Here is a 12,973-nt window from a genome sequence, read left to right as displayed (position 1 = left end):
CAATTCATTCCAATAGTCAATTCTGGAGGACAATCAAGAAAGAGGATGAACAGAAAAAGATATTTGTCATTTTGCTCCCTTTATGAAATGCTTTGGAAGTTTCCCAATCCAAGATACTGCCAAAAAAAACCAAACAAAAAAACAAACAAAAAACCCCCAATATCAACAACAACAACAACAAAAAAACTTAAAAAAGGACACTTGACTGTTCTGCAGGAAAGACTGAGGAGTCCCTCACAGACCATGAGAATGTGTCTCTGTCCCAAGGGCACGATCAAACTGTGCCTAATGGGGCCAAAAAAATTGGTCGTTTACACACCCGAGTGGGCACAATACTGATACCAGCCATCAGTCGTAACAGCATGGGCGCGTACGACACAATTGCTTATTGTCTTATGAAAAGAGCAAAACAAAAAACGAAAATCCAGTCTTTTGCGAGATGAACAAAAAGATATGAACAGATCCTGTTCTGCTTGACCTGCTCCAAACAGTAGCCACCAGCTAAACCTGTTCTTATCAGCTGCCCATGAAGCCGTGCATGCGAGTCCATGTGTGTGTCATGTGTCCAGCTGGGATGGGGGTTGCTTTTACTCTTTCACTCATCCAGGGTGACTAACAGGATAAATCCTGGTCTGCCGACACAACAGGGGGACACACTTGCAGCCCTGTTTAAAGAAAGAATTACAGGAGATGGATCTGCCACTGATCCCATTGTCCACCAGTCTGTGAGCATTCATGCAAAACAAGAACATAAAACTACTGCAGGAAAACTACGGCCTTCAGTGAATCATCGGATCATCGGGGCCTCACGTGCAGTCAAACGGCTCAGACAAAATGACAATAAACTCGGGGAAGGATTTCTCTTACTGCTTTGTCAGCCCATATTACATTTTCTGAAGCTCTAGAAATTAGAAGAGTAAATCTTCTCTCTTTTCACACTGCCCTCTTTTTAAAAGCCCCAATGGAATCAAATTTAATCACAGTGGGGCAAATAAAAGGGGAAAAAGATTCAATTGTTTCTTTTGTCACTCACACAACTTCATAATCGAATTATAGCTGGCCACCCGCCAGCGTGTCCTTGCATCTCCCCCCGAATGGGCTTCTCCTGGCAGATCTCGTGAGCCACCTGACTTTTGTTTTGTAATTATATTATCGCGCTCTCCCTTTAGCGTGTTGTGGCTAATGGCTGCGCGGGCTAGCCCAGCTGCACATCCAGAAACAAAGCTGCTTATGAGCCCAGACAATGGGCCCGTGGAAAAGGGACGCCTGAAGGCGGTCAGCCAATGAGCACTCACAACAGGGGGTGAACCGAGGGTTTAGGGAAGAGTTAAGGGGGTTTTGGGGTTGATGCATATGTGGGGTGGGGGGGCTTTACCCTGTAGCTTGGTCCATCAATGATGTGGTGAGTCGGAGGACACATGGTCAGCATCACCTCTGGTTCCCTCAGGCCAAGCCCTGGCCCGAGGGAGGTTCAACTTTGATTTAGAGGCCGGCCATTTGTAAAATTGATGGCAGAGCATGAAATTCAGAGTAACGTTCATTCTCTGGAGGTAAATTTAGTTTTTTACAGGTTTTCTGAGCAATCTGATGATTGTGTTGCCATCTCTGTTATTATAGTGGATACACAGATGTGCAGGAGTAGTCTTGGTAGCTAGTAGTCATTCAAAATAGCTAGATGATTGTCAGCATCTTTTAAAGTTATTATTTGTCAGCAAGATTTTGCAAAACCCAACAAACCCATTCTTAATGAAACTTGATGGCAGGGCACAGGCCAAGAACGGTCAGTTCAGGTCTTGGAGCATGCACTGCTAGTGCACATTGGTGCATCATCACACAACGAAACTACCCTAATCCCTGATATCAAGCATTCAGGCAGACAACCGGTCCCTCTATATGCTGCATCCACGTGAAACATAAACATCCTTTTGGCCTCCAGCCAGTGGGGTCTTCATCAATGAGACCCATGTGTGCTGGATCATACCAAGAGAAACTCCCCCATGGCCAAAATGTCATAGACAACATTCCTTGATAATGCAAATTAAACTTACCTTTGTCTCCCAAAGTAACTATTCCCTTGACACAAAGTCATTCCATTGGTACCCAAGGATCCCGCAAAGAGACCCAGTACCAAAGACATCTAATCTAATGTAATCTAATCGTCCTTTTAGTTCAATGGTTAGCATCAAAGTCTTGCAACCCCACAGTAGGACAGGTAGTACCAGGACCCAGAAGATTTGGACCTTCATTCTCCTGGAAAGGTATCGGTATTGCCAAACACCTCTGTTTATTGACCTCATGACTCCATAAATTCTAACCAGGCATTTCTTGATCTTAAAGGCCAAGAACTCAGAGACATGAATGTCACTGCTAAGATACTGTAAATGAATGTCTCTCCACATTCAACAGTTTCACCACATACAGATACACTTCAGTTGGCTGACTCCAAGAAATCACTGTAAGCTTGGATCTTAATCATGATCTAGAATCAATGCAAACCCATGCACGCTGATTCTTCACTCAGCTTGTCAAGTGAAACCGTTTCTGCATAGAACACAGCATTGTCTACAAAGCCATTGTTAGTAAACCTTTCCCAGTCAGCAAAGGCTCCTACGATGCTGGTTTGCACATCCCTTCTCAATATCAAGTCTGTGAAAGCACTGAACAGTCTAGGAACCAAAAAACTTCGCTGATGGAGGCCAATATTCACTGGGGAAAAGTCAGTGTTTCTGCACAACACTCACATTGCCTCCCTATAGGAATTATGATGTTCAGCAACATCTTGGGGATCCCATGAATTCTCAGAATGTCCCAGGTAGCATCCTGGTCAACTGCACCAAAAGCTTTGTAAAAAAAAACCCCAGCATAGCCTGCACAGAAATACTGCCAATATTCATTCTTGTGCTCAGCGTGTACACACAAGGAAAAACTCAAATTTTGTTAAGAATTTGGATCAACAGACAGATCCAGACTTTGATCATTTTTGCTGATCAGATATTGATTAGAAGATCAAAGCAATGATCAATCAGGATCTAATTTGAGCAGACACAATTAAAGATCATGAACATGATTACAGATAACTGATCAAGATCAAATATCAGCAAACAGGATCTAAGCTCTCTGATTACAATCAAAGGTCAGTGGTAACGGTCTGGATCAGGTGGAGACAAGTAATATGCACACCTATCAGCTGTACGGATTATGCATCTTTTTTCTTTGGAACTACAGGGTCATTAAGTAACATGAGCATGTTTAGTTGGCAGTCAGGTATGCACTAGAGCCCAACCGATATATCGGCAGGCCGATATAAGCCCTTTTCAAAGTACTCACTATCGGCCGAAATTCTGCCGATAGAGCGCCGATAATTTCTCATAAACAGAACAGTTACTGAAATAATGTTTGTGTCAGCAATGTAAAATGTCCTTGCACCGTTTTTCCAGTAAATGGAGCTCTGACGCCATTCATCTGAGAGCTGCTTACACCCCTGCTTAAATGTGTTCATCACCGGCCCCCGTAGTTCGCCGTCACACTGCACTGATCGGCTGACAAAAGCATACAAGTACGTTTATAAGGATGTTATTTGTAATAACTTTGCGATTACATTCACCCCACATTTCTCCCATTTCAGTTCAACTCAGTTTGATTAATTCAGTTTATGTAGTAATGTGTCAAATGTGCTTCAGTGCGTTGGTCACACTTTTTATTAAGCCCACATTGTGTAGACCTTTCTATCATGAAAAACATTAGTTTACTGCTAAGAGGTTGAAACATTCAGATTCACTGGTCGTCCGGAAGGGTTCTGAGAATTACTGCCATTTGCCATTAACCCTCTGGGGCCAACACCATCGTATACAATGGCTGGGACCAAGCTTTACTAAATTGTAAATACCTTTTTAATGATATGAGATAGAAGCTTACTTTTTTGCTGGCAAAAATTAACTCCGCAGACTTTCGATCCAACGTCGGCCATCTTGGTACTCCTCATAGAAGATGTGTGCGCAATGTGAGTGTCCAATCGGAATTGGTTCTCCGTCACATGGTTTTCCAAAAAATCCAATCGTAGGGCAGATTTACCTCACATGATATGGCAAAGAGGCAAAGATCGTTTTCAGGAGTGAACTTGAAAACTCTTCTCTGTTATAAAGTTAATCAATATGAGGACAAAGCTTCAGCTTTTAGCTCATACCTTTTTTGTTAAGGGTCCAAAAAAGAACATTTTATTCATTAAAAAAAAAAATATCAGCTGATTTATCGGCTATCGGCAAGTCAGCCGATTTATTGATTATTGGCATTTTTTTCATCCATATATCGTTATTGGCATCGGCCTCAAAAAATTCATATTGGTTGGGCTCTAGTATACACCAGGCTAGCAGCAGATGTTTGAGCGCATTTGGCAGGCAGTCACAAGGGCAGATCAAAGATTGGTTGCCTAGGATTGTAAGTGCAAGCCAGCCAGTCAGGTTTGCTTTTAAAATCTGTCAATCAATATTTGAAAATGTTGCCCAATACCTATATTGATCAAAAGTTAATCACATCATTTCTTACATAGTAAAATGTGGTGTGGTAATTGACAAGATGCTGGCATTTTTAGTTTTGGAGTTATGTGTTTGAAAGAATGCAGATACATGCAGTGACTCACTCACTCAGGTTTTGATTTGTTTGTTTTTGTTTTTTGCATACAAGCCCTGCTAGATGCATGGAAAATATATATTTTCAGTCACGGGTGGTTCATTAGCATGGACTAAGAGTTTGGATTTTGTTAACTTTAATGGGAATGTTGAGCCTTGGCAGAGATATGTGCACTATGGAGTGGTCTTCAATTTATGTATAATCAGTATATATGTATATTCAGTACTACTGATGATGCAGGGGGAAATGTTTGACTGTTACACACACACACACACACACACACACACACACACACACACACACACACACACACACACACACACACACACACACACACACACACACACACACACACACACACACACACACATTATTCTGTGCTTTTCTGCATCTCTCTTAGGACTTCCACTATGACAGATGGACAAAGCGCCCTCCCATCCCCTTCCCCCCAGCACTGGGGATTCAGGGGAAGGTCATGTGTTTGCGTATGCAGTGAAGTTGAATTTGCCCTTCATTTATTCTAATAAGTAAATTCTTGTCTGACAAACATGCAAAGGTGTCCTCTGAGCAATGACAACATGTTGAGTGGGCAGTGGAGAATAGATGAGCATCTGAGCCACAGTCAGTTAGAGAGAAGACCATCTGCATGCAGGAAGTCATCATGCGTGGTCAGTACTCAGGGACTTTCACTACTGTTTACACTTCAGCACTACATGTGAAAGCAGGACAATAACATTAGATCAAACTGAAAAATAAAAGATAAAATGCAGAAACTGTAATAATATAGGCTGTCTGCAACTTACTCAGCTCAGAGTGTTTTATTGTGATCTCTGAAGTAGAGTATGCAGTAGGGACACCAGACTTCAGTTTTATATTCCCATATTAGTTCCACTCTGGGGATGAAAAGGCTCAACTCTGTTATTCCCACTTCTGTGTGCAGGTGTGGAATAGGAAGAGCAGAGACCGACCGTGAGAAGGAGTGGGTCAGAGAGTCAATCTGGGACTGAAGTGGGAAAAAGACACATCACTGTGACACCTCCCTGTAGGACACGAGGGTTTCTGTTGATAAATCACTGTCATTTTCTGTCTCATTCAGTGGTGAAACACTCAGCATGGATTTTTCACAAACTTCAGTGAACATTATTTGTGGCTTTCCTCCCTGGTGTAACACCACATAATGGCTTCATTTGAACAGGGTCAGACCAAACTATGTGTTCCACAAACTGAGGAAAATCCTGTTGAGATTGCTCATCTGCACCAGATGGAAAAGTGCTATATAAATGCAGTTACAAATTTGAAAATAAGAAAAGTAGTTTTTTTTTTTTTAAAGCATCCATTCATTCATTTCCTGCAGATTCTCTGTGTCCAGTGCCACTAAAAATTGGTCCATCCTGCCTCCACTGCGCATGCTTCATTTTGGAGCTCTTAGTCTTTTCACCCAAAGCAATCAAATGGATTAATGGGATTATTAACCATCAGATGACAAGGTCAAACCTCTTAAACCATTCTAAAGTCAGTTTTAAGCAGAAACAAGGCAGTACTTGGTGACGCTTTGAAATGACTGATGCACAGTGAACACAACAGCTAGCAGCTGATCGCTTCCTCCATCTTTTATGATGAAATAATGCTGAATTTATGTGGAAATGATTGTTGTACAAAAGCTTCAGAAAATCTGTCGCTGAGATTGATGACGACTGGAGTGCAGTTTGAAGCAGAAAGGTGATAATCGGTGAACCGCGGCTAATGATGCATGCACAGTGAAGGCAGGGCAGACCGATTTTTAGTAGGGACCGTTCAGTCGGCAACACCGGGTCACAGTGGCAGCCGAACAAGCAGTTCATCCCACACATCCCTATCTTCAGCCAAGTCCTCTAACTCTTCCTAGGGGATCCAAAAGCATTTTTAATCAAAAATTTAAAATATTATCTATAATAAAAACAACATATCATGATATAAAAATGAATTTAATGTGTGCAGGCTGCATATTGTTGAAATGTATCCTGAGAATGTAACAAAGTCAAATGATGCAGTTGTCCTCAGATCTATGGGACAGAGTTTGAGTCAGAAATTGTCGTTAGTATTTTCATTGTGTTGTGAAAGTCGTTGTTTGTTGGTGTGTGTTTGATGTGGTAATTTGCAGTAGACATGTTATCAAGTTGAACTGTAATGCTGTTGTTTGTGTTTGTATTCTCTGTGTTTACAAGTTGGCTTATTTTTTCCAGTGTTTTGATGCACTTTCCTGATTCTGAGATGATACAGGTGTTTTTTGTATTCATAAATTGTTTATGTTTTTGCTACATCTGCCAACTCTTGTAGATCTGTCTTAACACCACGTATTTCCTGTTTAGGGGGAATTACTACAGGCAGATCCATGGTTGTGTGATGGGGTCTCCGCTATCCCCCATTGTGGCCAGTCTGTACATGGAGGCTTCCATCCCATCATTAGGAGAGTGCTAACTACAGCACAATAGGTGCTAATTAGAGCTATTGTTTAGTCACTAGCCTATAGCAGTCGGCCTCTCGGTAGGAGGGGTCTGGTTAGGTTAAAAACTCCAGCTTTTGTTGGCTTCTGGTTTATTCTTCTCTACAAGAGTCAAGACAGAAGTCAGACTACCAGAGCAAGAATTTTAGCTGAGGAAGCTTCTGCGATTTGAAGCGAAACGTCCTCACATCAAGCAACCCAGTCCAGTCGAAGATTCAAGCTTCTCTACTATGTTTTTGCTAGCGTTGTCTTTATTTTGAAATGTTCTGTCCTGTATTGACCACTGTACTGCAATGGTCTATACAGGCCACTGCACATCGAAGCTAAGACAACACGAACAAATGCAGACAACACAAATATAAAAACCACCTGTGTCAAATCAACAAGTAGTTACATCAAAAACCGTCTTTCAAATTGAAAAAACTCTTGAAGACACACGGAACACAAACAAATACAACGTCCGGCACATTTACAGTAAAAATGTGTCTGCAGCAAATTCACACAATGCCCTCAAAATTACACATGCTTCACAAGACAACGGATATATGAACAACACAAAAAGAGGTATCTACCCAGATGACCTAAACTGACTTCAGCAGGGCCGTATATAGGAATGTGAAAGGGGGGGGGTTCAAATTCTTGAGTTGGGGGTCCAGTGGGCCGCAGAGCCCCTGGTGGGGCCGAGGGGCAATGCCTTCGTGGGGGGCTCAGGGGGCAAAGCCCCCCGAAGCAGAAGCTTTTTGAGAATTTCAAGGGGTAAAAAGCTACATAAATTTCATTTGAAACCCAAAATGTATCATTTTAGGAAATACATTTTTATATACAAATAGTCCTTGCTTGGGATTGGATCAGTTGCCATAAGAACCACCCAGGAAGAACCAAGATAACATTAATGCAAACTTTATACCTGCCTGTCGGTTGCGAATGACGCAACCGACAGGCGTGAAAAAACTCACGCATGCGCACAAAGGTTCAAGCTTGGCTGATGCAAGTGCACATGATTCAAATCCATATAGTTTTTGCAAAAAATAAAAAGGTTGGATAGTTTTCTAACAGAACTCGTATTTGGCGGTATTAATATTCACGTTTACATTATGAATATGTACGTATATGTACGTTATGTATTAAAATAGCGGTATTTAATTTGGCGACCTTGTTTAACTCGTGAAATTCGCATAATAAATCCCACGCGAATATTTGCACCTTTACAGTATTTGCAACAGGAAGGAGAAGCTCCCTTTATTTCTCAGCTTATACATACAAACATGTTTTTACAAACCAGACAAGTGTAATTGTGTGTCTACATGGGTATTTACAAGCCTACTAATCTGTTTGATATCAGAGGAGGATAGGGACCAGGGAGCAAAAATTCTCAACCCCCATGGGAAAAGTTTATCTAGCAGTTTCCCCTTTCATCACTTAAGGCATTACTCTGGCAGAGGAAATTGAATCTTGAGGGTGTGTGATAATAGCTGTGTAACAGTTAGTGCTTGTTGCTTATTATCAATGAAAAGAAAATACATAACGTTGATATCCAGATCAGAAAAAAATCAGCAGGAAAAACTCAGAATTCTCGGGGGGGTTCGGTTGAACCCCCTGAACCCCCTCTATATACAGGCATGTTCAGTGCATTGCAAATAAAATACTAAAATGTGAACATATAGTACCTAACATAGAGGAAATTCATCAATAAAGTAAACTAGCGTGTTGTCCACAGGGATCCATGGGTTCTAGATTGGGTAGAGTTTATAAAATAGGTAGGTGACATTTTTCAAGGGTGGTAATAAATTAAGCAATGTGTTGGAATGGCATGTCAGTCCAGAATGGTTTTAGAATCTCAACCCTCAACAATTTTTAGAAGAGGAACTCAACCCTTATATTTCCTGTTAATTATATAATTTTTAATATTCATTTTTTTGTCTTAATGTATTCATAAATTGTTGGTTCATAAATTGTAGGTTGTTGTTGTTATCATATACCACTTGTATTATTTTATTTTTATTATTACTTCTATTTTGCCATTTGATTTTTTAAATGGCCCCACAATGGAAATAAGCATTTTCACTTCTTGTGTCATCCATTCATTGTTAACATATTACAATTACAAGGCACTTATAAAGATGATTTACTGCTCCCTGCTGGAAAGGCGGGGTAAGTCCAAAATTTAATTAGCAATGTTAACTAATATTCATAGCTTCTCCAAACTTTTAGTCCTACCAGCATTCCGTTTTGGTGGCATTCATCCACCCAAAATACAGAAGCACACCAAACTGCAAATGTCAGCTATGCTCTGTTTGTCCCTGATCAAAGTTGCACGCACGTCTGTTTGTCTTTAGTCATGTTGGTGCTTCTACTTTTAGACACCAAACAGGGTGGAGATCAAACACAATACACATTTCACTCATGGTGTCAGCAACATGAGAATGAAACTCACTCATGGTAACAGCAATATAAATGAACTAAAGTGACTAAACCAATTGAACTACAAAATCACAATAAATCAATAACACTAACAACACTGTTAAACTAACATGAACCACAATACAACATGTAAACCCCAAACTCCCTTGGTGCATTGCAACACAACATCCATTGTTTAGTGGTTAGCTAAATATTAAAAATATTAGTCCTATCAACTCTCTATTTTTGCAGTGTTCATCCTTGACCTAAAATACATAAGCATACCAAACAGCAAATGGTCAGCTCTCCTCGAATTTTATGTGATAGAAGCCATACTCACACACACACACACACACACACACACACACACCACACACACACACACACAACACACACACACACAACACACACACACACACACACACACACACACACACACAACACACACACACACACACACACACCAACACACACACCACTTGGTCATTATAATATAAATAAGCAACTTACTCAGTTTTGTCTATGGTAAGATTGAAAGATGGAACATACCATTCAATGAGGCATCAGCCAAATTGAATGGTATTTTCCATTCAAAGTATTTGGTCCATTGCATGAATGGAAAAGATTTATGATTTCTTTTATATGACATCTAGTACAACCCCAATTCCCATTGAAGTTGGGACATTGTGTGAAATGTAAATAAAAGCATAATACAATGATTACAAATCCTCTGCAACCTATATTCATTTTATATACACCACAAAGACAAGATATTTAATGTCAAAACTGATAAACTTTATTGTTTGTGTGCAATATTGCTCATTTGTGAAAGGGATGCCTGCAACACATTTCAAAAAAGCTGGGACAGGGGCAACAAAGACTGGGAAAGTTGATGAATGCTCAAAGAACACCTGTTGGAAACTATCCACATGTGAACAGGTTAATTGGAAGCAGGTGAGTGTCATGATTGGGGTATAAAAGCAGCATCCCCAAAAGGCTCAGCCATTCACAAGCAAAGATGGGGCGAGGATCACCACTTTGTGAACAACTGCATGAAAAAGTAGTCCAAAGTGACGCAGAGTGTCGTGATTTGGAACAGGCAAAAGTGATCCATTTCTGGCAAATGTTTGCGCAACACACAATGTGGCTTCACACTTTAAGTAGAAGCGCTACTCCACCCAGACATTTTCAGCTAAATAACATCCAAATACCCAATACAACAATACACAATTAAAGGACATTCAGTTGCATTATGGCTCTATATAGCGGGACTTTAAAAAAGGTGATCCGCAACTGGGCAGCTGTCTGTATCACAGAGGCAGCCATTTTCCAAGATGGCCACCATGCATTGTTGTTTTATTAGCAGCTCAGGATCTAGACCACCAAGGGTCTTGATCCCCTTGCCTAATTCTACATTTTTAAAGATGAGGAATGCACTATTTATATCCCCAAATAATGAGTCAGGGAGTGATATTATGGTTTTTTTGTTTACTGCCACTGTGTAGAATTATTACAAATACCTTTTAGATGGTTCCAATACATTCTCCACCTCATGGAGTGGGCAAGAGTGAGAGAGAGAGGAGAGAAAAAAAGATCCAGCTGCAACAGTCCTCTGTGATTCCGGAAGCAATTAGAGGTGTTTTCAACAGCCAGCTCTGACAGAAAATGTATTAATCTGCTACGAAATAATTATTTTATATAAGCAGCATCCAGCATACTAAAGCGCAGCGTCCAGTGGTACAAGCATAGCATCCAGCTGGGACACAGCGGGTGGGATCGTCCACGAAGTGCGTGCAAGTGCGCGGATCAAAGTCGTGCAAGTATCAGCTAGGGCACCTTAGCTGCAAACAGGCCAGTCAAGGTCAGCTGAAAGCATACACATGTACATACAGATTAGTCCAAAAAACTGATATAGGCATTAGACCCAAACCAACTGAATACCGATGTTGTTGACCAATGAAATAACATTTTCATATCAGTTTGAAATATGGTGCATATGTACTCACAGCCCTTCACAAATGTTGTGCTACTCAGCTAGCTTGCTGATATTAGCCAAATATGTTAGCTAGCTATCTTGCTTAATAATGAGGATTAATAAACATAGTGCTCGTATGAATGTATTCAATTAAAAAACTTTAACAGTTCATTGTTGGAGTATTGAGAAAAACTGCTTATACATTTCTTGCAGCAGTCAAATCTGTTCCAACAAGTCCTTACTGCAGAGAACGGTGGATGACCAAAAGCCCTGCAGGTCAGACTATATTTAGAGCTCCCTCTACTGGATAATTGCTTGTAACAGCAATTAATGAAACGTTGTACTCACAGACTGTATAATAGTCACCAATATTGCATATTTCAAGTGGTTTTACATTTATTTAATTCCTGAATGCTATCCATAGGTTGTTATGGTAGTGCTAGCATGTTGTAAATAGTATATACGTGACATTCCTCAGACTTGATATGTAGATTAGCCACTGAAATCAAGACCGTGAAGGTCTAGAGCCACCCTGCTCAGAGTGCCCGCTCTCATTGGACCGACATCTCTGCTATTTTGGACTTGTGGGATAGCCTCGCCCACGATTGAGCGGTCGCCTGACTTCTTTCACACCCTGCTCAGAGCAGCGCTCTCAATTGGGCGACAACACAGAATGTGTCTCTTCCCAGATAGATCTCTTTCAGTGCAGCTACTTGTTCTGACTTTAAGATGAAGTTAAGACCCAAGTCTTTCATTACCAACTGTAACGGGTCATCAAACCATTCCAATCGATTTATCCTTTCTGAACTCTTCCGCATCAAAACTGCAATCGTGTCAATGTTTACAATGTGCTTGAGCCAGGTGAAGTTGCTCGTAAACGTTAAACTTTAAGTTTCTGATATATTTATTATGGTCACTCTTAAAACTTCAGTTATCTTATAATTTTATTACTGGTAAATTTTAGAATTAATTTAGGCTGAGATATACTCTTATCCTCACAGGAACTACTTTTTGCGCAGGCATTCATCAGCACGTCGGCTGCGGCCACGTAGGAGACACGAATAACCGAGAAACTGGCTAAAAATTTGGCCAAAACGAGAGCGCCCATTTTTAGTTTGCCATAAGCTAAGCTAGTGGCGCTCGTGAGAGTGTGAGTCTAGAGCCTGAGCAATTGGCAGCCATTTTGGAAAATGGCCGCTTCTGCGATGCCACTATAGCCAAAAATGATCTGGTTGGTATGCTCTAACTGTGTGCCAAATTTCATGCTTTTATCATCAAAGTCAAGATTCACCTCAAATATTGTGCATATCTGCTCCACTAATAACCATAACCCAAACACACGACAGGTCCACAACCCCCCCCACCCGTTTGTGATCTTTTGATCTCATCACAAAAATCTACTCCTACATTTCATTATGGTGTCATGAACTAATAGACTAAATCATTTTTCGTGAAGGCATCACAAAATATCTGTGAGATTAGGGAGGGGT

This window comes from Thalassophryne amazonica, chromosome 3 (assembly GCF_902500255.1).
Source record: "Thalassophryne amazonica chromosome 3, fThaAma1.1, whole genome shotgun sequence".
Classification (NCBI taxonomy): Eukaryota; Metazoa; Chordata; class Actinopteri; order Batrachoidiformes; family Batrachoididae; genus Thalassophryne; species Thalassophryne amazonica.
The sequence above is the reverse complement of the archived record's forward strand: the minus strand, read 5'-3'. Positions refer to the sequence as shown.